Source organism: Chanodichthys erythropterus, chromosome 24, assembly GCF_024489055.1.
Source record: "Chanodichthys erythropterus isolate Z2021 chromosome 24, ASM2448905v1, whole genome shotgun sequence".
NCBI lineage: Eukaryota > Metazoa > Chordata > Actinopteri > Cypriniformes > Xenocyprididae > Chanodichthys > Chanodichthys erythropterus.
Genome location: NC_090244.1, coordinates 3,248,966 through 3,275,043, shown reverse-complemented (window position 1 = coordinate 3,275,043; position 26,078 = coordinate 3,248,966). Strand labels below are relative to the sequence as shown.

Sequence of the window (26,078 nt, the reverse complement as noted above, 5' to 3'; positions counted from 1 at the left end):
TGTAAATAACGTAATTTGTGTTTTGCTTGATCGAAAGTCTTATGGGTTTGGAACGACATGAGGGTGAGTAATTAATGACAGAATATGTGATCATCTGAACTAATATGCTCGTTACTCACCTGATGATCCTTCAGATCGCCATCATCACATCAATAACTGTTACTTTTACCAAAGAGCTTAGAACCCAAGAGGCGACAGCGACACAATGGCTGCGTCCGAAGGTAGCTGTCTTGCTGCCTCGCTATCTTATAAGAGAATGACTTGTACGGCAGCGTTTGTGCATGAAGGTACCTCACGAAATTGATTTCGGACAGACTTCTGGGGCAGTGTAACAGTTTAATGATCTACAGCAATATAGCGTGAGCTTTGGTGAGAACTAAACAAATATTTAATTACTATAATTTCTCGATAGAAATGATATCAAAATTGAAATATGTTGATCAAAATCGTACATTTATACACAAACTGAGCAGCAAACGCAACCTTTGGACGCCATCTTTATTTTTCTAGCTCAACTGTCACAGAATGGCAAGCACAGGATTCTGGGATATCAAAGGCAGCTAAGGATCGATACATCTATGCTTCCTTCAAAAATCGATCTGAGGAAGGTATAGAGAGGAAGTGAAGCTAACATTGGATTCGGACGTGCCTTGATGCCTTCTTACCTTAACATTTGTCCCCAGAAGGCAGCATTTTTCAGTTTTCGGACGCAGCCTTTAATACTTTTTGGTTAACAGCCACAGATGGCGCTCCGGTAGCGCGGCCGTCATTATGGGGTGAAAATACTAACTGGACCATTGAATCCTTCACATCTTACGCACCCAAAATCAGCGAATTTCACTGCCAAATCAGAAGCTCAATAGAACAGTTTTTCAAATTAAGCCACGAGTAAATTGTACGGCTCCAGTAAATGTTGTATTGTCTTTTACCTGAGGTAACGTAGTTAGCCTACTTCATTTACTTCCATTTTGCAACTTTACACATTTATAAATTAATAATTAATAAACTTAAGATCATCATGTTTGCAGCGAACAATAGCCTATATTTTAGGCCTAATATCTAATCTGAATTGAAATATATATATTGTAGGCTACGTTTTAATGGATCACGCTACAAACATGATCTTATAAATAATACATGATGCATTGCTGTGTCTGTTATCCCATAATTCACACTTTTGGACACTTGTTTTTAACGACATTAGACAACACTGCAAAATCAAGCTGTTATATTCATATATTTATTGTCCAACATTCCCAATTTATCTGATTATTGCATGTCCTTAATTTAAATTCATATGTTGGTAGTAATTCAGTGTTTATAAGCCTATTAAAGAATTTGAACCCAATCTGACTGGGTTTCTAGAGAGCAAAGGTTTTGTGAAAAAGGTGGAAGACTTAAACACAAAGTGTGTAAAATAAACTGTAAAAAGGATTTAGTGATAGTATTTTATTCTGTGTTGTCATCATTCAGGTTGGATTTCAGCTTTAATGTACGTTTTTTAATCAAAGCAGCTGATATTGGCATAGAAACTAGTGGACCGACGACTCGCTTTCACCCCAAAATGGCGGAAACGCAGAAATGCTGCTGGGCGTCGGTTTCAATGGAACGTTCTATTGACTGTCGCTTCTTGTTAGAGTATATTCTTTGCTTTTTACCTTCATGTCTCCTTTCCTTTTTAATGCCAGTAGGCTATTTGATTACTTTTTTTGATATTACCCCTTTATAATTAACCCTTTAAGTTAATAAATGTTAAAATCACTTCTCTGCTGGGTATTTTACTTTGTATTTTTATGCACAAATTAAATAACTGGTTTCATGACTTGTATAAAAATAAACTATAGGCTTATCCATAATCCACAGGTATCGTGTAAAATAGAACTATAGATTTTACTTAATTTGTTTTTTATTTGCTAGCTACAGTATGACTATACAATGAGTGTTAATTGAGACTAAATAACTGGATTTTTAATACCTGATGTCAGATATACATGTTAACTCGACAGATTTACTATAAAATAGGAAGCTTTAAAAACAACATGTGCAGAACCAATATCTAGGCACAAATATTTTATTAAGAAGTAAACAATGAAACATAAGTTTGCCATGAAAACATTTTATTAGCCCTTTGTACCAAGTAATGCAAGTAAAATCAGCCGCTTGCGTTCGGGTTTACATCTTTACACTACTGTATACCAGTGAAAACAAATTCAGTCAGTGTCGAAGAAAGAGTAAAGTAGATTTGAAGCACATTATTTTGTACACTACCAGAGGACTAGCCTACTCAAAAATTCAGATATGCAGAATTAGGAACATATCTGTTTAGAAATCAATATTGTCAAACAATGTTTATAAAGTTTATAAGACTGAATCTTAAACTGTGACATTTAGTACATTTAGTCATTTAGCAGACGCTTTTATCCAAAGCGACTTAAAAATGAGAACAGTAGAATCAATCAAATCAACATGAGAACAACAGTATGTAAGTGCTGTGTGAAGTCACAGTTATGACAGTAAAGTGCTTGTAGCAAGGATTTTTATATATATATATATATATATATATATATATATATATATATATATATATATATATATATATATATATATATATACACAAATAGATGGAATGAAAATAGAAATCAAGGTAAGTGCTGCTATTACTGGGTCAGGTGCTGACAAAAAAAGATATGTCTTTAGCATTTTGTAGACACAAGGTATTTAATAGGCTACTCAATCAAAAGAGTAAACACAACTACAAGCCAAGTATACTTAGACCTTTCTATCAGTATAAGTCAAGTATACTTGAGTGCAATTTTAAAGGATTATTTCATGTTAAAAAAAAAATGTCCTGAATATTTACCCACATGTCATACAAGATGTTCATGTCTTTCTTCAGTGGAAAACAAATTAAGGTTTTGATGAAAACATTCCATGATGTTTCAAGTTTCCTCCATGCGATTACAGAATTCTGTCTTTCAGGAGAATTTTGTTCTCCTGCCAGGCTTTTATTGAAAATAAGAACATGTTCTTAATGATTTGCCTAGTAAAATAAAGGTTAAATAAATAAAAATACAGAATTCTGCCCAGATGAATCGCACTAGAGTTTATTGTCCCCTTTGGTGCAGTTCATTTGGGCAGGTGTGAATGCAGCAGTCACACTCAGGTGAAAACCAAGCAAACATACCTAACAAGCATACCGAGACCTCCTTGAAGAGGAGCGGTTCGCTTGAGATGTGAAAGCAGTCCGACCCAATGGAACAAATTATATCAAAATTCATATCTGGAAATGTGTTATATAAAAACAGTAGTGTCTGATTCTGTAAGTTACCGTAGTTAAAAAAAGGAGCCCATCTTCATCTTAAAATATTGTGTAAAAAATCTGAGAAAGAATGCTGTCCCAACAAAGCCTTGATTCCCGCTCTGCTTCATTATAACATTCATATGGTCTGAAACGCAGAAAAAACTCTGACCAATGAGAGGACAGTTGTACTCGTATCGCATGTGATTTGCATAAACACATTTTGGTACGCTTTGAAATGTTGCTGTGAGAGAGCCAACCGAACCAAGAAGAAAATGCAACATTGTAACAAATGTAGTCCCTGTTTCAGAACAAAACAATCAATCCATAGGTGTGAAAATGCCTCAAGTCAAGCTAATGAACTGCCTGATTTGCTGCATTAATCCCTAATCTGTTTTCAGATGCGCCTGGAAAACTGCATCCCATGACATTGATGTTGGAGCATCCCCGAACAAAAGGCATCCTGTATCGAGTTAATCCCTAAAAATGTGACATAATAAATGCTGGAGTATTTGCCGCAGCATGGATTCGCTGTTTCCAAGTCCCAAGAGTTCGCCCCGCCTGCTGGTACCAAAACCTCCACCTGTTGCTTCTGCACCGACTTTCGCAAAGTCAACAATATAACTAAAGCTGATTCCTTCCCACTTCCTAGGATGGAAGATTGTGTGGATAGGGTGGGTAATGCCAAGTTTGTAACAAAGCTAGATCTCCTGGCAGGATATTGCAGGTGCCTCTGACTCTCAGCTTTTGTCACGCCAGATAACTTCTTACAATATACTTTGTTAGCTTTCAGGATCCGGAATGCTCCAGTTACGTTCCAACATTTGATGCACAATGTTTTGGCAGATTACGTGGCTTGGATTACGTGGCTTTGTTAAACCTTGCCAAGTGCGAGTTTGCGAAGGGAAATATCACTTATCTGAGTAATTAATCGTATGTTTGGCAATTTCATTTTCAAACGACGGTCATTGCTCGTAGTTTTTGGCTTTATTTAAGCTATAATAAAGTTATGCAGTGCGCGCCGGCGCATTTGCATTTGCACAGTATAATGACTGAATGGACAGTCATGTTAATTTTTCTGAGTTTTACCGGCATAACCTGACATCTCATCTGACCGGAGTTCACTGTTGTTCAACTGAAGCTCGTCATCACCTTTTCCGCGCTCGTTTGTTTTGTCGTAAAGAGACCATTCTGTATAAATGCAGCGTTTTACTAGGTGAAGTTTTAAAAAAAACGCTTTTTATTTTTGGTATTTTATATGCTATGTTGGTGGTTTGTGGGGTAGCATCACCCGGGGGGGATATTTTTTTTTATCCCCACCAGGGATAAAAAAATAATTCAGCAGAGGCAGCGATACATAGACCAGACCATAAAACATGCATTAATTTTAAACAATAAAACATTTTGTCAGAACCTAAAGTAAATTATCCCTACATATTGTTTTGTTTGATTGTGTAATTTGCTTTTTGAATCGTGGAAACCCAGTGGTGGGAAGAGTACTGAAAAATCATACTCAAGTAAAAGTACTATTACTTACCAAAAAAATATAATGTGAGTAGAGTAAAAGTACCTGTCCTAAATACCACTCAAAGTAGGAGTAAAAAGTAGCCCCTTCAAAAGTACTCAAGAGTAGTGAGTAGTGAGTATTATGCTGTGACTTATTTTACCTTAATTAAATGTAGCTTTAAAACAGTGTCACTCTCTTTTATGGATGTTTCTCAGTAAAAAAAAAATAAAAACAATTACTCAAAGAGTTTTATTTTTGACTGCTAGTACTGAAAATCCAGGCATGTAATATTTGAAAAAGCAGCCAATAATCAGATAACATTTATGACCTCTGTAGAGGTCTTCTTGCAGCTTAATAAAAAAAAAAAAAAAAAGCAGCATTGTACATTAACAATTTAACTTAAAAAGGTTACATTAACATGCATTAACCAACAAGTCTCTTAACATGAATGCAGACTTTAATGTAGGGGGCGACAACAATCCTACATTTTGAATTTGTTGTTCAGTTTTACAATGAGCGGATTCTCAAAATTTGTACTGTCCAGCCTTGCTCGTTTAGGTGTAAACAGCTGCCAAGCACAACTAAAAAGGCGCTCGCATGCTGCAGAGGCAGGTAAGGGTGTGTTCAGTTTGAGGCTTAGCTTTTTCACCAAAGGAAATGAGTGAAGCAGTCCCATCTCTTCTGAGGCACAAGCCAAGTATCCATCCAGTTCAGATGCAGTTGGAGATTGAACAGTCTTAATGGAAGAAAAGAAGTCATCCTCGTCAGAGGCATCATGCTGTGAGTCGTTTTGCTGGGTGTCCTTAATGGTGTCAAGATGATGCAGGATGTAATCCATCCCTACCATATACACAAAATGGAAACATTAATAATAATATTATTTTTATTATTTTTATTATTATTATTATTATTAATAATAATAGCAGATAACGCTGATAGACAAACTACAGCATGTTTACTAGTGTGTTATGGACTTTGGGGTTGTCATGGTTATTTTAGAAGTGAAATAAAGCTGTTTACTTGCTACATAATCACCGTTGCATTTACTACCCTATAACCCCTCAATACCCTTGTCTTTTCGAACATGGTTTCATAGTCTAACTGTGCTACAGTAGGCAAGTAAATAAATATCGAACCAATAGCTTAACGCCACATAAACCCATAAAGTAGTGGAACAGTTACAAGTGGGATAAGCGAAATGTATCCATGACTCCTGTCATTAAAAATCAAAATAACAATGTCCATGCTCTCAATCTTGAACAAAACCGGCATAAAATATCAATTTCATCAGATAATCTGTATTCATGAACAAATAGAAATCGCTTACCTGCTTTTATGATGTGGGCCTTGTCAGTCCATGACGTTTTGAATTTTGGAAGAAGAATTGTAGCACTGATGAGTTCCGGATCTTCCATAAACTCCCCAAAGCGCTTTTGTAGACCCTTCTGCAGAGCATAAATAAGGGGAAGACATACCTTGATTGAAGCCTCCATCTTTTTGAGCTTGGAATCAAGAAGGTAGATGGTGGGAAGCAGCCACCCCATCTGAGTGTTTGTTTCAGACTGAAGGATGTTCAAGGCCATGGAAATAGGCTTCATCACAATGCAGTATTCAGAGAGGTAAGAAACTTCAGCAGGATTTAGCCTATTTAAAAATTAAATGACGACAACAACAAACAAAGTCAAATCTAAACAACTTAAGTATTCCAATTAGAACACACGGAGATTGAGCAAACAGACTTACATTTTGATTTTGAACGCTGCACATACATTCCGAAGAGATGCTTCTCCCTGCTCCTTCAGGATCCGCATTACCCTCTCTGCAGCATTGTACATTGAGTTCCATCTTGTTTGGTTGGGCTGAATGAACTGCAGCTTACATTCTTCTTGGACGATCTCAGCATTGATGGCAGACCGGCTGGTTTTATTGTATAATGCCTGGCATTTCGCAAACGTTGAACGGGATAGCTTCTTATATACCTCACTGCTGTCCTCTGCCTTGGAAGCATCCACAGTAGCCACCAAATTAAGTCGATGACACTCGCAACGCTGATGCTTAGGTAGATGATACTCCAATCCAGTGTTTGTGTTTAAAATGGAACAGGTGTCCTGAACCTCAACTCCTTCATTTTCCTCACTCCCCAGTGTCTCTGGTGAACAGAATCAGCAAGAGTTGATTGGTGCTGACTCTGCTGAGGCATACACCTTAAATGTTTTGATGAAATTTGATCCACTATCAGTTGTTGTTCTGACTATTTTTTCTGAGATGCTATATTCGGATTGGATGTCATCCAGGGCTCCTGCGAGCACATCAAATGTATGTGATCCTTTCAAATGTCTAAAGGCAATGGAAGCAGACCTTCTTTCCAGTGTACATTCATCAATCCAGTGTGCGGTTACACCGATGTAACTCCGTTGTCGTGCTGTCCAACAATCAGTTGTGGTACCTATACAGCTGACTTTTGCCATCTCAGCAATGATGTTGTTCTTAACCTTTGTGGCTGCTTCCTCAATTCTCAGCTTCACAGTTGGTCTGCACATAACTGTACAGCCAGGTTGCATTGTATGGATTAGATTTTTAAATGCTGGAAGTTCAACTACAGTAAAGGGCTGAAGGCTTTCGCAGACAAATTCAACTACAAGTCTGTCAATTGTGGACTGAGCAACCATCCTGCACGACATGGAATAGTCTTTAATCTTCATCGGTTTCACAGCTGAATCATTCTGTTCTTCTGAGTTCTTTCTTTTCAAGACGCATTCATTGTATTGCTTTATTTTTGATGGATGTTTTCTCTGTAAAAAGAATACACTTCAAAATCAACTCACATCTTACACCACTGATAAACTTTTGCTACCATCATTTAAAAATAAATAAAGAAACATATACATACACATTCAAATCGCCATGCAAGAACACATTACATTAACATATACATCAATAATTAAGCCAACAAAAAGTAGGTTAATGCGTTTATATGTTGAGCGAAATATGTGTAAGGGGCATAAATCTAATGATAATGCACTTTGAACCCTGCTAACAAGCTAAGGGTGTCCAGCAGCTGGCGCCTCGAGTTCGTGCAGCACTGACAAAATACATTAAAATTGCACATGTATTAGAAAACGTAACATTCTGCAGTGTATTTAGTAACTGTTTAAAGCCATTTTGCGATTTAAGCAAGCAACAACCCCGCTCCCTCTTCTTATCAATGACGACGACTGACGACATACAGTCTTACTAAGCAGTCGTTGCTTGTGATGATTTTTGCGTCTTCTCGAACACTTCCACACTGCTGCATAAATAAAACGACAGTGCCTCTCAACTCAAACTGGTTGCTAATCGCTAATTATTTTTGGCCGAATAATTTCGGTTGCCTGAACCATTCGGTGCATCCCTAATTCACATTGGCTCATAAAACCTAACACACTTTTATTTATGCCCCCCACACTATATTTGTGACGTTTATTATACCATTTAACATAAATATTTAAGATATAATACTTAACAAATATTAAAAACTTACCTCGATGTGCTTTTTTAAATTAGAGGAAGAACTCTTGAATGCTGATATTTCAACCGGTCTGGGCAAGCAAAGTAGGCATGACATAACGACACAATTGCCCTTCTTCGCCTTCATTGTAAAAAGCTCCCTCAGGTATGGCCAAGGATGCTGAAGTGCTGTATTTGAGTTATTGCATGTTGAAGCATCCACCACACTTCCTTCCTCCTCTTCCTCCATGATTAAACTAAATTGGCGCCAGGTGTTTTGAAGTCTGTCTGATGCAAGTTTTCTATGCGCGATTTGATTGGACGGGAATCACTGAACTGATTATTCTCCTTAGCCAATCATCATTGACAGGAAAAAAATAAATGCAATGTAGCGACTGCAGGTTGAGAGAAAATAGCGCAGTAAAAGTACCGATACAGCACTAAAAATGTACTTAAGTACAAGTAAAAGTACACTGTTTTTAAACTACTTAATAAAGTACAATTCCTGAGAAAAACTACTCAATTACAGTAACGAGAGTATTTGTAATTCGTTACTTTACACCACTGTGGAAACCCCGTTATTTCTATTCTAAAAAATACATTAAATCCAAGAGAAGACAATTCTAGAGAAAAAGCATGTTTGATTTACATATAACAAAGTTTGAGCACGAACAGCCGCGCACGCAATATCTGAGCGAGAACAAATAACGTCACGGAAACTGCCTCTAATGAACGAGAAGAAAGCGTGCGCTGCAGTCAGAGGTTCTTGATTCTCTAACGACTTTTTAGTGGTTAAAACGAATGGAGAGTTAGGAGCCCGAGCACCCACCGGATTTCACTGCATTGAAATGCGCGTCCTGGAAACGGGAAGCGGTTGCTAAACATTGCCACTCGCCACATAATAACGAACTCCGACACGCAGAGATAATAACAGCAGAGGTTACGCAACACGTGAAATAATCAAACCAATAAGCCTAAAAACAGCTGTTGCATTCAGTGGCGGTTCTACATTGAAATACACCCTGGGCGAGACCCCTTTCGAGCCTAATTAGCCTATTATTAATTATATTACTGGGCTGCGTTCCAGTTCGGTTTTAGACACGCTCTCGCGAACTTCCCTACACACTTCCCCTCGGGGGAATCCATGCCGCCATTTTGAAGTGCGTTCCACTTCGTGAAGTGGACGAGGGAAGTTTATATGGACAGACCCTGGCTCCCTCGATTTTGACCGAGGGAGCGAGTCTACTTCATATGTACACTTCAGGCAGCTCCATAATCCACAATGCAACACGATTGTGACGTCACCGCATATCGTGTTTATTTTACCCCACCAAAAACAACTCTATGATATATTAATTATTTTTTAAACATTTAAAACACACATATATACATATAGAATGCTGTATTAAACAATTTTGTAAGGGGAAAAAATAAATAATAAATCAGCTCCATTGCGGATTCCAAGTGATCAAGGGCTTAGGATGTTCCAGTTCAGCCCATACAAAGGTTCCGCCAGAAGTGGGCACTCGTGCAACGTAAGCAATGATGTACATCCGAGTCAACGAGACCGAGTGAAGTTAGCGAGGGAAGGGCATTTAAAAACCGAACTGGAACGCAGCCTTGGTGTGGATCCCCCGTCCCCGTCCATCCCCCGCCCTGTACGTTCCATTTGAGAGAGACCCAGAGGTGAAATGTCGCCTGCGCCTCTCGCCCCACCCCCTTTTACACTTCTCTCACAACACACAGCTTCTGTGCATGGTACATTTTCAGCAAGCAGGGGCGCCGGCATCTGCAGGGAGCGCCAATTTGCCAATTCCACACACAGTGAAATTATATAAATGATGAAAAACCACCTCGCGACGCAGAGGATTTTTTATTATTTTTTTTTATTATTAATCTGCTCGTGCTGCCGCCCCCAATGTGTCACGAAAAAATGACGCCCCGGGCGGCTGCCCGGTTCGCCCGTGCCTAAAACCGCTACTGGTTGCATTTTACCGCGCAGCATATACATCAGTGTAACAAAGAAATATAAAAAAATAAAAAATCGCTCAGAAATCTGGGGGGCCCTGCATGTTAATGAGGGTGTTCTCAGACCTCTTTGTGTTTACACTGTTGCTTTTTGGATCTAGTCCAGTTCAGTCTTTGATGTCTGACCTTATGGCCTTGTTTTATTAGTCTGTCACTTTAAGAATTACAGTATTGCATGTATTCAATATACTGATAAACAAAACGATTTCTTTCCCAGATACATTTACTTAAGACAAAGCCTGTTTATGTGAACCAGGGGCGTCACTAGGCCCAGCCCCCCTAAAAAAATATTTTTTTTATCTGAGTCTGCTTGGATTTAGCGCATTTTTCAATCTGCAGGGGCGCCGAGCAGAGCGAACATCAGAGAGCACAAGGTGTGTGTCGTGTGTGCCTGCATTTATTGATAGATTGCTAATGCTATGATATTACATCTGCATCGGTGCAGCTCTTTGTCATAAATGCATTGCAGTTTACATGTTACTGGAGCATTGGGAGCACACGGGACGGCTCGGTTTCTCATCCAATATACGTTTCGCTGCGTTCACCTTCGCCCTTGTGTGACAGTTGTTTTTTATCCCTACAAAAATGAAGTGTTTAACACCCATGAAAACATACTTTAGATTCAGAAAACAATCATCATTTATTTTAATTTACTTTTTACAATTACAGACATATTATAATGTATTTTGACATTACATTATGCAGCCATGCACAGAAATGACACACATCATTGTCTGAAAGCACTAGATGGCCCAGAGAGAGAATGTGGAGTTATTTTGTTTTGTATTATTAAATATAGTTTTGTATTAAATAATAATGAATCAGGAGGAGTGTCATGATACATAAATTAGAGTAAGCGTAGAGTAAAGGGATTTTTGATTTTCTTGATTTATACTATTTGTACTAGATTTGTACTTGATTTATAGAAGTGGCAAATTGATCATTCATGTTGTTATTTTTAATAAATAGAAATAAATATAGAACAGATTAATCATATTGCCAATAGACAATTACATTAATACATGGTTTGTCTATATTCTTAATGAATATTAGCTGGTTAGTTAAAATACTTAAAATGACATAAATTTTCATGGGGTGGCTTTATTAATATCCAACCGTATTGTTGATTATAAAGGCTAAAAAGCTAAAAAACTAAAATAATTTATATTTCATTGTAGATGGATATACGACATTTTTTCTTGTCGTGCGGCAGTAGGTCTGCAAATGAGCAACAGTCAGTCAAATAATATTTTTTTAATCATATCCTTATTGGGGGCTGAGCCCCCCTAAAATCAAAATCCTAGAATCGCCCCTGATGTGAACCTAGAGAGTGTTGTGACTAAACACAACAAGACCCCAGATAATTCAGTTTAGTAACGTACACGTGATGTAGCAGCTGGTTTTCTGTGTGTGCGCTTCAGTTGTGCTTGTAAACAAAAGTTTTAAACTGGGAAGGCGCGTCTTACAGTTTGGAAGCGGTTGAAATGACAATAAACAAGTGTACGTTGTGAACGAATAATGTGTAGAGAGAAGCAGCAGCCATGATGAACAGATTTTTGGGAGGGATGACCAAAATACACTGGAATTCGTGAATGGAATAATCAAGTTAGCCTGGACTGATTTGTGTTCACAAATTAATGTATATTTTTAGCAAGCAGCTAAAAGCAAAAAAAAAAAAAAAAAAAAGCTTTCGGATGGATCAATTATACATTGTAGCATGGTACGTCTGTGAATCACTTTGGATAACAATATCTGCTAAAGTAGTAAATGTAAATTTAAAGATGTAAATGTAAATTTTCCATCTGTGTTAATTGACCTGCAGATCTTTTTATCTTCTGAACATTTTCAATGCAAATACAATAACCATATAACAGTTTGAAGACTGGAGATAAATTAGACTGGAGAGAACCCTATCAGTCTGTCTGGATCATCTGAGGCTCTGCTCTCCTTTGTCACTCGTTTTTATCGTCTTAACTGCCATCAAGCCACATTCATTACGACTCGTAAGTAAATGTTTCATTAGTGGGTTTATTCAAATGATAAGTAAATCCAACCCAGTCTCATATGAAAACGTATCCTGACTACGTTGGTCCAAAGTGCAAAACGTAGAGGGGTTACAATAATGGCCCTTAAATTGTATGACTGTTACATTTTTTTTTTGCCTATTGTTTTGCGTCCAAGTCACGTGACTTTAGAGAGCCCGGCCGTGAAAACAAAAAAACATGGCGGACGTTTCTCTACTTTTTAGTGAAAAAACAATATTTTGAGTTAGTTTCTGCATAAAAATAAGTTTTGATTACATTTTTAGCGAGAAATATATATTCTATTTTCATAATATTCACTCAGTGAATGTACATAATCACTCGCTTGCGCGTTGTTGCAAAGATTTTTCTGATCTCGCCAGAATAATGTGAAACTGCTACGTTTTGGTTGCTATGGACAATATTTTGAGTTAGTTTCTGCATAAAAATAAGGTTTGATTACATTTTTAGCGAGAAATATATATTCTATTTTCATAATATTCACTCAGTGAATGTACATAATCACTCGCTTGCGCGTTGTTGCAAAGATTTTTCTGATCTCGCCAGAATAATGTGAAACTGCTACGTTTTGGTTGCTATGAACAATATTTTATTTTCTGCATCAAAATAAGGTTTGATTACATTTTAAGCAAAAAATATATATTATTTATTTTCATAATATTCATTCAGTGAATGTACATAATCACTCGCTTGCACGTTGTTGCAAAGATTTATCTGATCTCGCCAGAATAATGTGAAACTGCTACGTTTTGGTTGCTATGAACAATATTTTGAGTTAGTTTCTGCATAAAAATAAGGTTTGATTACATTTTTAGCGAGAAATATATATTCTATTTTCATAATATTCACTCAGTGAATGTCAACCCGTTCTCACTCCTGACCGTTCTCACGCTGAAGAAGTCTCCTTCAGAACACATCGCGATATTTGGCATCAGTTCGCGTGTGCTGGATGTTGGTAAGTAGTCGTAAATACGCTGTTCTAATGTTTGATATAATGTCTTTTCTGTTTGCAGATATTAATCAGATTAACGTTAGCTCCCTCATGTTCAGTCACTGCATTATATCTGTCACCTCCGCTGAGGTTTTGCTTTTCATTGCTTTCTATATTAAATACTAAACTAGGGTGATTAAACACTGTCACGTGACGTGCAATATATTGCACAATATATATAACATATTCATATCAGGTTCAAAGTAGTACAAGTGTAGTTTCAAAATGGTATTTGTTGTAGAAGCACGGTAAAAAACAACACTTACCATGCTTTTTACCACAGTATTGGTCGTTTTAATGTGATTTTTGTTGTAAATACAGAGTAACCACAACACTTATCATGCTTTTAATGCCTAATAATGTTAAATCCCAAAACTGTAAGATCAATAAGAACTTCTTTCCTATATATATTTATATATAAACCTATATATTATAAATAATGATATTTTCTTTTCTCTTGTTTTAGCTGAAAAAGACAAAAAGGGCCTTTCGGAAATGGATGGAGACAGAAAGCTGCAAAGGCAAATAATTGCAATGGTATGTATGTGTTGCTTTTAACCCTTTATCAAACATTTTATCAAGCATTTGTTAAATAGTCTCACAGTAAATTAAAATTAAAGTCAAATCCTGTACATATTTATCACCTTATTTGTAAATCAGTTGTGCCCCTTCTTGGACAGTTGGACGTCCCACACATAAAAGTTTATATTAATTCCATTGAATTCTTTAAAATGATTACAGATTGGGCCCAAAATGTTCCAATGATACATGATGTCTCTCCGCACCTCATAACTACCTCTGTTTGCAAGAGTGGAAATTATCATTTGACTTGTCACATGACATCAGATATTCAATTATTTTGTCATAATCAAAATAATTGAATATCTGATGTCTATTCAATATCTAATCAGTTACACTGCTGATAATGTCCTGCTTGCATGTGAAACATGTTATTTTTTTATTTATTCTTTTAAATATAAATATAGCTTGCTATTAAAGACATATGTTTAATCATGGAAATGCCCACATATCAGTGAACTTATTACATAAATGCATTTAACATTTAATTATGCAACACTCTTTACAGAAGGAAATCCTACAGTTATGTGTAAATTGACAACTTGAATGTGATGTAATAAATTTACCTTCCTTTCTGTCTTGCAGGATTACTTGCAGATTACTTAGTCCTTCTTTTTAGGATCTCTACAACATCAAACTCAACAGCTCTTTTAAGAGCCGACCCTCACAAGAGCTACTAGTGAGTCGCTGCAAACCTGCCGTGATCAGCCCTTTCCAGGTAAAGTTTCTAGATATTTAAATCAGTATTTACTCATCAAATGCTCTCCTGGATGGTATGGTAAATTAACTTATTTATAACTGTCTCAATTTGTATGTTTTAAGAACAAGAGTAATTGCACACAGAGTAAGTAGAGACTTTCTTGTTTTTCTGTGCAGAGAAGGAAGACCAGTCCTTATATCAAAGCAAGCTCATCGAAGTCCTTTGTTTAGGGTGAGGAAGGAACATGACCATCTCATGCCCAAAGAAGACAGAAGTCCATTGGTATGTCTTGTGTTGAGGCAACGCTGTAATATGTAGTACAGAATTAAGACTGTTAAGTTCTTAAAAAGTTCTTAAAAACTGTTCCTTCTGTTTTTTTTTTTGTTTGTTTGTTTGTTTGTTTTTTAGATAAAAGCAGACAGGGAAGCTTTTGGAAGATAATGATTTAATATAATATAATATAGTATAATAGGAATTAAATAGTAAATGTTCTTTAAATTATGTGTAATACCTAGTTTTTTTGGCTTGAAATAAGGCCTTATACTGCACAGACCTAAAACATTGTATTTGTGTTTTAAAACAGATAGCAAGTGAAGTCACTAACAGAAGATCCTAGAGGAAAAACGACTGATGTGCAGCTACGGAGGAACACAAGAGGCAGAAACTATGCATGGCCATGGCTTCTTCATGAGTACGGTAAGTCCTGTGCCTATTCTTAATTCTTGCCTTAAAGTTTTTATTGCAGTATTTTAACAATTTTACATTGTACAGGTTATCACTTGGTTTTTGACCAAATTATGCTCTTGAAACAAGAAACAGAAGAGTATGTTGTCCTGAAAGAAATCAAGGCTCAAAAGAGAGCATGCCTTTCTAAAAGATCTTTTAAAACAGGTTGCTGTTAATATGGGTAAAACAGTTTTTGTTCAGTACTTAGCTTACAGTCTGTGCTGCATTTTTATTATAATATATATATTATGTACTGCTGTTTTGTAAAGTTAAATCAGGAACAGGCAACTCTAGCCCTTTTGCTGTCTCCTTTTTGAGGTGGAGAGTTTACCTCCAACCATAATTGAGCACACCTGAAAATTTTAACCAAAGTCTTCAGGTGTACTTATAGACAGTTATAGGCAGTTGGGTTTGAGGTTGAGGCTAAATCTACAGGACCGTGGACGCTGAGGGCCAGAGTAGCCCACCACTGTTTAAATCATGCAGAACATAAGCTGACCTGGCTGTCCATTAAACTACTTAACTTGAATTGTGTGTTTTTTTGTTTTACTTTTAGACCAGGACTGAAGAACGCCTGACAATGGGATGTTAAGACTTCTTCCTGTGGTTGAGAAAAGCTACAGCACATCAGTGATCACATCTTCTGGTCATCAGTTGTACTGTAGAGTACAACTGAACAAACTGTTTAGAAGAAGAAGAACATGAACATGATAGAGACATGTACAGGGAAGAGCAAGAACCCAGTTCAGCTGTGATAATGAATTTTATTTTAAACTCAATATCAAATCTGTTTTCTGGATCATAGTTGACTGGATGGGATTCTGTGGCGCTCATTTGTGCAATAGGAGTAAAGTCTGTGAATGGATTATTATGACGTTAACGTATTTTTGAAGACACGTTTTTATTTATCTTGAATCTCATTTTGTCTTTATGCAAATTTCAACCTTATGCTGTATCCTCCAATAAAGTGTTGTGTAATAAATTATGGTGAACGTGGTGTTTGGTAGAGTAAATACAATTTAACTAAGCTGAGTTTATTTCATAATTTAAAAAAATGACATATAATTTCCATGATTGTTTTACTTATTAATACATAAATATATATTACATAAATATTTTCGATCTAATTCATGATATTTGGGACAACAATGCACCAAAAGTTGCATATACTTTCATGTTGTGACAAGGATGGCAGTTTCCAGATAAATAAAGGGGAAGGAATGTGAATAAAGAGAGGCTGCAGTGGGTTATACTGATACAAACACTTCAAGCAGAGCTGAAGAAGATCGATGTTGATCATTCTGGTACATCTACTACTGCATTCAAAATGACAGCTGGACATTACTGATGTCAGGCATGTGAGGAGCAAGAAGAGGGGGTGATAATGACATTTTGGCACAGTTTCTTATTTTACTGAATAGTGCATTATCCTTGTGTAACAGTAATAGTGAAGTGTAAATATAAATAGTTTTTAGTTTACTGCCAACACTGGCAGCTGGATAATGGCAAGTTGTTGTGGGTTCATCCATTATATTTATTGGTGTTCATACAAAAAAAAAGCAAAGAAATAATCAACTACTATTCAATTAATCAATTATTATTATTATTATTGTATTACAACATTTTGTTATAATATTTCCATATTTCATCAGATGGTCTCACAATACCCATCAAAAACCTATACAAGCATGATGTTAGAATGGAAAATGAGGAAATGATAAAATACTCCAATATTTAAATGTGATTCAACAAAGTTTGTTATCCATGATGAGGAGTACACACCCGTGTAGATTTTAATGCCCTTCCACCCCCAAGGGGCCAGTACCGGCCCCTGGAAGAGCAAAAAAATGCACATTTCAAATGGCTGTAACTCAAAGTCCGGTTAGCGTATCAAAGAGAAAATCAACAGGACAACTGCTTATGCTATGATTACTAAATAATGTTGGGCACAGTTTTCAGACATACATGGAAAGCTGGCATAAAGGTTTTTTAATTAGTGATTACAGTAAAATATTAAATTTCAGCCTGTCCCTCATATATGTAATAAATGTTTGCACAATAAACATATTTAGATATCGAGTTGTCCATTAAAGATCTTATTATTTTAACATTTATCATTTCTTTACTAAACGTTTTAAACTACATTACCCATATGTCTCTGTCATTCTATCAATGAAAGGAAACATGGCGCTGTAGTTCATTGAGAAGCTAGGGTTAGGGTTGGGATCTCGGTAAAGGAGTAATTTCTCACAACATGGAAACACTTTATAGTTAACTTAATGTATGAGTAACGTAATATTCACACTAAAACAAACTTTGTAAGATAAAGCGCCGTTTTATATGGGTTGAAAGGTAGTCCAATCACAGCGAGTTCTGCGATAGAGTCACAGCCAATCACAACACAGCTGAACAGATGCGTCACGCTTACTTGTCCATTTATGGTAAATGACGACAGATCTCCTTCGGTTCCGGCTGACGAGAAAGATTCCTTAAATATATAATTAATCTAATTAAATATAATAAAAATCACATTTTACAACGAAAGACTCCTTTGTGTTTTAAACTGATGCATAAATATATTTGAAAGAGATATAATTGCATCTACTAAAGTGCTTCTAACATTTACAGTAGATATGTAGTATATTAAAGGTATACATTTAATCACTTATTTATACCATTCTTCACCATTTGAACTCTTGGAATTAAAATAAATATAAATAAAAGCATAATGAATGTACTCGATTTTGTAATCACATTCCAATATTTAGTGTCAAAGACAAATGTAGTCCCCAAACTACTGCACAACAGTATAAAAATCAGTTAATTGTGAGAAAAAAATATATCCAGTTACAGAGGCAATCTATTATAGTGAAATATAACTACACAAATCGATATGATGAAGTATTATTTTTACAAACCAAGAGATGAGATAAAATTCCATGTGAAAATATGTTTCTTTAAAGAATAGGGGGGAAAAAAATAACATTTTACATTCTCAACTTTAATACAATACAATATTGTGTTTATTGTTCACTTTTACTGTAACTAAATGAAAGGCAAATTCAAATAGTTAATGCATTTTATAAATGTTAAATATTTTCAGCAATAAAATGCTTCTATAAAATACATTCATGGGTATGTTACAGGGTATGTTACATTTACATTATCCAGGTACTGATATAATGATACCATAGATGTAGTTAAGGTGGACATTTACTATAGTGACACTGTAATAAAAGGTTTAATGAAACAAAATACAAGACATTTTCAAGTCCATCTAAATGAAGAGGTAACAAACTCACAGAATAATGTCCAGAATGTCAATGTGTCATTTCTGTAATACTCTATATCAGCACCAAACAGAATTAAATAAATATTGATTGTTCTCAGAGGGTTTTCCTGAACACTCTCACTAACTTCAATTGTTCGGACAAACACCTGCTATACACACATGCAGAAATACATATTTGACTATAGTCGCAGCATTACTAGAACTTTTACCAAAACTCCGGATGAGCACTGGTGCTTCTTTGATAAAGGCAAGAATATGGAAAAAGATAAATTACTATTTTCAATATTGGTTCTGCACGTTTCAAGGAGATCATAAGGAGGAGTCCACGTGAAGACTTTTAAAAACTGTGACAGAGTGAAGGGTGCACCTCCCCGGACACACCCTAAGCATGACCAAACAACAACACCCAAAGACAGATATGAAGTGGACACCACCAGGAGAATGCAGGGGAAGACATGGAAACGAAGGCCTGAAGAATGTCGGTGTCCCATGGGAAGATGTGGAGAATGTGGTCACAGATTGGATACGTTGGAGGACACTTGTTACCCAATGTGCCCAGCACAGCACTTGATGATGATGTTGTGAGTTCATACATAACTGTAGGATTTCCTTCTGTAAAGAGTGTTGCACAATTAAATGTTAAATGCATTTATGTAATAAGTTCACTGATGTGTGGGCATTTCCATGATTAAAAGTATAGCAAGCTATATTCATATTTTAAAAAATAAAAAATAAAAATAAATAAATAACATGTTTCACATGCAAGCAGGACATTATCAGCAGTGTAAATGATCATGACAAAATAATTGAATATCTGATGTCATGTGACAAGTCAAATGATAATTTCCACTCTTGCAAACAGAGGTAGTTATGAGGTGCGGAGAGACATCATGTATCATTGGAACATTTTGGGCCCAATCTGTAATCATTTTAAAGAATTCAATGGAATTAATATAAACTTTTATGTGTGGGACGTCCAACTGTCCAAGAAGGGGCACAACTGATTTACAAATAAGGTGATAAATATGTACAGGATTTGACTTTAATTTTAATTTACTGTGAGACTATTTAACAATTGCTTGATAAAATGTTTGATAAAGGGTTAAAAGCAACACATACATACCATTGCAATTATTTGCCTTTGCAGCTTTCTGTCTCCATCCATTTCCGAAAGGCCCTTTTTGTCTTTTCAGCTAAAACAAGAGAAAAGAAAATATCATTATTTATAATATATAGGTTTATATATAAATATATATAGGAAAGAAGTTCTTATTGATCTTACAGTTTTGGGATTTAACATTATTAGGCATTAAAAGCATGATAAGTGTTGTGGTTACTCTGTATTTACAACAAAAATCACATTAAAACGACCAATACTGTGGTAAAAAGCATGGTAAGTGTTGTTTTTTACCGTGCTTCTACAACAAATACCATTTTGAAACTACACTTGTACTACTTTGAACCTGATTTGAATATGTTATATATATTGTGCAATATATTGCACGTCACGTGACAGTGTTTAATCACCCTAGTTTAGTATTTAATATAGAAAGCAATGAAAAGCAAAACCTCAGCGGAGGTGACAGATATAATGCAGTGACTGAACATGAGGGAGCTAACGTTAATCTGATTAATATCTGCAAACAGAAAAGACATTATATCAAACATTAGAACAGCGTATTTACGACTACTTACCAACATCCAGCACACGCGAACTGATGCCAAATATCGCGATGTGTTCTGAAGGAGACTTCTTCAGCGTGAGAACGGTCAGGAGTGAGAACGGGTTGACATTCACTGAGTGAATATTATGAAAATAGAATATATATTTCTGGCTAAAAATGTAATCAAACCTTATTTTTATGCAGAAACTAACTCAAAATATTGTCCATAGCAACCAAAACGTAGCAGTTTCACATTATTCTGGCGAGATCAGATAAATCTTTGCAACAACGCGCAAGCGAGTGATTATGTACATTCACTGAGTGAATATTATGAAAATAAATAATATATATTTTTTGCTTAAAATGTAATCAAACCTTATTTTGATGCAGAAAATAAAATATTGTTCATAGCAACCAAAACGTAGCAGTTTCACATTATTCTGGCGAGATCTGAAAAATCTTTGCAACAACGCGCAAGCGAGTGATTATGTACATTCACTGAGTGAATATTATGAAAATAGAATATATACTTGTCGCTAAAAATGTAATCAAAACTTATTTTTATGCAGAAACTAACTCAAAATATTGTTTTTTTTCACTAAAAAGTAGAGAAATGTCCGCCATGTTTTTTGTTCTCACGGCCGGGCTCTCTAAAGTCACGTGACTTGGACGCAAAACAATAGGCAAAAAAAAAATGTAACAGTCATACAATTTAAGGGCCATTATTGTAACTCCTCTACGTTTTGCACTTTGGACCAACGTAGTCAGGATACGTTTTCATATGAGACTGGGTTGGTAAATCAGGAATGACGTTTCTGATGAGAAGATAATTGTAAAGAACAGTATTTAACACCCGTCTCTCTCAGCTCTCACTACACCTGATCATCAACACAGGTAAATCCTGCTTTCTTCCATGACTGATACTTATTTATAATATAATGAAGAGTCACAGTTATGGATTAGTGAATATTGTTAGACAGCATTAAATGTAAAACAATGATTTCTGCTGTTTTTAACTTGTTATTTCTCTTTCAGGAAACTGGACAATTAGAGCACAAAGTTTAATATCACTGTAGAAGAACAGACCATTCATTTAGAGTTAAAGTATGTGTTAAATTATTGTAAAAATTATTCATTCAAAGTTTAATATTGTGTGAAAGAAAATGTTCTTAGAAATGAGAGGCTTGATGAATACAGTGGCAGTGATGTTTGTGCAATAATTCATATAAAACACATCTATATTGTGGAATATATAATATATATATATATATATATATATATATATATATATATATATATATATATATATATATATATATATAATAAAAATATAATAAAATATATTTAATTTCAGTAATATACCTGTGTATCTACAGCTAAATATGTCACAAGAATAGAGAAAACTAGTAGTTTTGATATTAGTTTTTGTGCTCTCAGTAAAGAGTCGACTTCATTACGCAGTGTGACGTTTAAATCGAGCTCATTTAGAGTCTGTTTGGGATTGTTTTGAACACATTAGTTTGGTGACATGGAGAAAGTGATCAGGAAAAACATGATCAGATGTTAATCGTTTAGAGAGCAACGTTTGTGAACACAGTCTTAGTTTAGGAGGGAATATCAGTTGAAATGATTGAACAACACTTTGATGTATTTGCGTCTCTGTTGAAGATCTAATCGTGTCAAACATTTGTTACGCTGCACAGTAAACCAGTCTCATTGAGTTTCTGTTTAAAGGAGCCAATAAAAGATGAAGAACTTTGGTGTGAAGTTGGTTCTGGTCACTGTGCTTCTCCAGCTGTGCCTCTCTATGTATGAGGTCAGCGCCCAAGACCCACCTGAAGGAGAAGATGGAGGAGCAGCTGAACCAGCAGCTCCTAAAAAAGAGGTGAGGATAAAAGATTTTCACATTTTCATACACTTATTTCCTTAGTATCTATGGTTTATTAGTGCAGGTATGACACATATATAAAAGTATAAATCAATCATTAAAATTTACTTCTCACCATGTTGACATTCTGATAATAATGTTCTTATTATGTTTATGTTTGTGCAGAAAGAATCCAAAGTTAAATCATTCATCAAAGCTGTGGGACAGAAGTTGAAAAATCTTAAAGATAAAATAAAGGGTTGAACATCAGCATCACCTTCTTCTTTTCCTTTCAATCTTGTAATTGTGAAGATCATCTTAATAAACCTGAATGTAGCAAATACACAGTTTGTCTCGTCTTGTTCATTGCCTTAAAATCAGGTATTTTTGGCAAATCTTTTTTAAGTATATGTGATTTAAGGAGGAACACTACAGGCAAACACACTGTTTTTTCAGGCACCTGTCAATTTTGAGATTTTGCACTTTTTTCATAAAGTGTTTTTTTTTTTTCAGACTGGTGAAAAGAAATAATACATTTTAAGTGTATATTTTATAGCACTTTATCTATTTGCATCAGTAGATTTCAATTACAATAAATATCTTTAAAGGCCGTTTTCTCAAAATGAATTTTTTTTCTGGCTGTTGATAGTATTTTCTGATTTATGTGATAAAAATAGATATCCAAAATTCACTCTGTAAAAACCTTTGACTTTAACATGTCAAAAAAATTCAATGAGAATTTTGAACCTGTCTTCATCCAATATTCATATTTTTGTTGAAGACATTTATGCAAATTAGCACATATTTAATTAGATAACGCCTCATTTGCATATTTAAACAACATTTAAGAAAACTTGTAATACAATTTTTAATGTAATCAATCAGCTGGGGATGTATTTGTATGGTGATATTTATTTGCCCTATACATAAGAGTAAGTGTCATACGATGCATTGAAAGTCTTTCCATGTCAAACACAATGACTGAACGCAGCAGAAAATCAGTCTTACCGCAGTGACCTCGAGCGACTCTTCAAACACTTTCAGTTTCTCCATTCCTGTGAAACACCCTCAGATGATGTTTGCATGTTTGGAGGATCTTCACATTGGTTGTTTAGACCCTGAACGCAGTCCCAGCTCTTGTGGTCAGGCACGGGTTAATGAAACACAACGGGGCCACACGCAGAGCTGCATTTCCTCCACTAGAGGGCCCTAGAGAGCACTAAACACCCGCTGAGGGCCTCTGTGATCAGAAAGGGTTTATTGGAGCCTAAACTCCTCATGGAGGATTCAGGAACGCTTGATTATTGACATCATATTTACATTACATAACTGCTACATACTACATAACTGATATAGTAGACTATACTTTTACATTAGTGTTTCTTATATATAACGATTGAGCAGTTTAAGTTATTTTTTAATCACTCAATTCGTATGGATTAGTTTTACGATCTCTTTATGAACGTTTTGAAGCTCCATAGACTTCAATGAGAGAGAAATCTGTCATATTTCATTTAAAATATCTTCATTTGTATTTTGAAGATAAACGAAAGTCTTACAGGTTTGGAACAACATGAAGGTGAGTAGGAGTCACCATGCCTGTCACATTCAGAACTACATCTCCCAGAATCCTCCCTGGTCCATGGGAGATAAGAAAAAAAAACTTTCAGATTTCATTAAAAATAACTTGTCGTTTCTCGTTCATTCTCGTTCACTGTTCCTTGCTGGTGGAACGATCTTCCTGCCTTCATCCGGAATGCAGAATCCCTGGCAATATTCAATATTCAAAAGACTGAAAACTCATCTCTTTAGTGAGCCCTTAACCTCATCAAATGTAAATAACTTAATTTGTGTTTTGCTTGATCGAAAGTCTTACGGTTTGGAACGACATGAGGGTGGGTAATTACAGTTTTTTACAGACGACACATTTCTCAATCACTTTTGTAAAACTCTTCACACAGTGAGCACAACAGAAGTTTATGTGGGCTAAACTGAGGATCAATTATCATTGTTTTGGCACAAAATGCATTCAATGAATACATCTCTCAAATTTCATGAATTCTTTTCTCACTCAGACACAACAACTGCCCAAACTCTTTGTACGTACAGGCCAATTTGCACATGCTTACATACTGTTTTCAAAAATGTTAAACTTATGTTCAAAACAATAACATAATACAAAACTGAATAAGACAGCAATTTGCTACATTCTTACAGTAATATTTTAATGAAATATATTTTAAATCTTAAAATTAAATGCTATAAAAACAATTGGACAATTTGACCAACCACAGCTGATTCTCATTGTAGATGAACATCTACACAGGTGTTACTCTTTCAATTTCATTACAAAAGGTGAAAAAACACACACACAAAAAACAACATAAAATATTGATGAATTCTGCATCATGTCTGATTCATTCCATTACAGTTTTTTTCGATTGGTAAACGACAGTCGGAGTCACATGTGCAAAACTAACTACAGTCTGCACAGCAGCAGTTCATGTGGACCAAACTCTAGTCCGTTTTTCATTGCTTGAACACAGTTTTCAAAACTCTACACACTTATCCCATGACTTTAACCACAACCTGCACAACACTGTGGATTTACAGCACTTTGTTCAAATGCTAACACGCTGCTGTCAAAACTGTGAACCACACATTCAAAACAGAATAGATTTCAGCCTTGTGCCATTCAAACACTGCTGATTGAAATTTCAGTGACTTCATACAAAGTAATATTTTCTTCAAAGAAAAGAGTGACATTTTTTCACATGATTTATTTAAATTTTTAGAACATAACAATTCTTGGTAACGCTTTAGATTACGGCCCGGGAAGTACTGTGTAATTACAACGAATTTACAGCGTAATTATCGGTAATTATTTTGTACCTATAAAGTACCTATATGTAGTTATAGGGTAACAGTACGTAAAGTTTGGTTAATAAAAAGGTAACAACCAATAAAAATTTAAAATAATTATACTGTAATTATTTTTAAAGGGGTTAAAGGGTTAACTATTTTAATATTATGTGGTATATGCTAAACAACATTGGAAATTACAAATAGTTTTACTGTACGTATTTTATTACTAAGGGCTAAATATTGTAATATATAAATTATAGGGTACGGTATGTAGTAAAATGCAGGTGTTGTATTATGTTATATTTTATTTTCGGGGAATAGCTGGAAAGAGTAAAGCTTATGTTCCACTGCATTGCACCTCAATGGACTACAATGCCATTTAAACAACAATTATCTGTAACACTTTAATCAGGTAAGCCTCACAAAAACCCACATCATGTATTCTTTAGTGATATGTATCACATTGTCTAAAGAAGTCAAATCACATTTATAGCGCTTTATATAGGCTACAAAAGGTTTCAAATCAGCTTCACAACAGAAAAAAAAAAGTTTCAAGAAGAATATATTATTTAAAAAAAATGCTTATCAGCTATAAAGCAACTTAAGAGGGTAATTATTCAGCTGAATTCAGTTGTGTTTTCATCAGATGAATACTTTGATAATATTTTGTGAATATTAGTCACAACCCCCAAGGTCATACATAACACGTAATATTAAAATAGCCTTTAGTTATAAAATAGTTACAGTATAATTATTTGCGATTTGTCCATGTTGTTTAGCATATTAGGTAATAATATTAGAATAGCTAGCCGTTAGTGATAAAAATGTTACTGTATAATTATTTGTAATTTTCCATGAGGTTAGCATATTAGGTCATACATACCACATTTAGCCCATAGTTAAAATACGTACAGTATAACTATTTGTAATTTCCAATGTTGTTTAGCATATACCACATAACATTAAAATAGTTAACCCTTATTTGAAAAATAATTACATTAATTAAATAATTAATCAAAATTTTATTTGTTGT

At 35.2% G+C, this 26,078-nt stretch overlaps 1 long non-coding RNA gene and 1 pseudogene across 2 annotated transcripts; one reads left to right on the top strand and one right to left on the bottom strand.

Moving 5' to 3' along the window:
* Nucleotides 1–5,286: 5,286 nt before the first annotated feature.
* Nucleotides 5,287–8,541, bottom strand: LOC137015583 (E3 SUMO-protein ligase ZBED1-like; annotated as a pseudogene).
* A 5,313-nt stretch (nucleotides 8,542–13,854) lies between these two features.
* LOC137015514 (uncharacterized) lies at nucleotides 13,855–15,954 on the top strand. Of its 2 annotated transcripts, XR_010893988.1 has the most exons (5): nucleotides 13,855–13,889; nucleotides 14,517–14,649; nucleotides 14,808–14,913; nucleotides 15,215–15,327; nucleotides 15,914–15,954. It is a non-coding gene; the product is annotated as an uncharacterized lncRNA (long non-coding RNA). The 2 variants fall into 2 exon arrangements; XR_010893987.1 differs by lacking the exon at nucleotides 15,914–15,954 and having other exon boundaries at nucleotides 15,215–15,746.
* The last annotated feature ends 10,124 nt before the right edge of the window (nucleotides 15,955–26,078 follow it).